Below are 705 nucleotides of genomic sequence, written 5' to 3' on the forward strand. Positions count from 1 at the left end.
CGGTAAGGTTAATGAGCTGAACTTATCTCACCCCCAGATGAAAAGGCCAGGTGATTCTGCTGAACATCAGAAACAACTTAACAGCTCCTAACAACAGTTGCATTGACATAGATTTGTGTCTTCAACTTTTTTTTAACCCCAAATGTTATTTATTTAATATATTCATCACAAGGGTGCAAGTGGAGACTTAATTTAAAAACAAACAAAACAGAAATGACGCCACAGCTTAAGATAAGAATTCTACACAGAAATCAAGGGGGGAGGGGAGGGAGGACAGACATCTAGGAAGAGAAGACAGCACAGCACAAGGGCAGGGAGGGTCAGGGCTCTTGGCTGGAGACTTGCTTTGAGTAGGTTTCCTGCAGGTGTTGCTTAAAGGCTGTGGGGTTTTCCCAGAGTTAGGCAGCATGTGTGTCGATGTTGGGCTGTCGATGTTGGGCTCCCCCAGCAGGCTCTGGATGGAGAGGAAAATCGTTCTGACGTCATACAGGGCAGACCACTTGTCCTTCAGGATGTCCAGGCAGATGCTACCCTGAGTGTCCACATTGGGGTGGGAGCAGGAGGAACTTCACTGTGGTCCACTGTAAGAGTAGCCACTGGGGGACTCCAGGGAGAGCTTATACCTCAGGTCTTCATAGACTGTACCAGCTGCTCCGTGGATGGTCCCTATCCACTTGAAAAGGTTGTCTGATTCCAGGAAGGCAG

General features: G+C 48.1%; 1 pseudogene; it reads right to left on the reverse strand.

The window, feature by feature from the left end:
• Positions 1–280: 280 nt before the first annotated feature.
• On the reverse strand, positions 281–700 carry LOC101656799 (annotated as a pseudogene).
• Positions 701–705: the final 5 nt, after the last annotated feature.

The sequence above is a fragment of the Echinops telfairi genome, unplaced genomic scaffold (assembly GCF_000313985.2).
Source record: "Echinops telfairi isolate 266 unplaced genomic scaffold, ASM31398v2 ScPeMD7_7469;HRSCAF=8507_1, whole genome shotgun sequence".
Classification (NCBI taxonomy): Eukaryota; Metazoa; Chordata; class Mammalia; order Afrosoricida; family Tenrecidae; genus Echinops; species Echinops telfairi.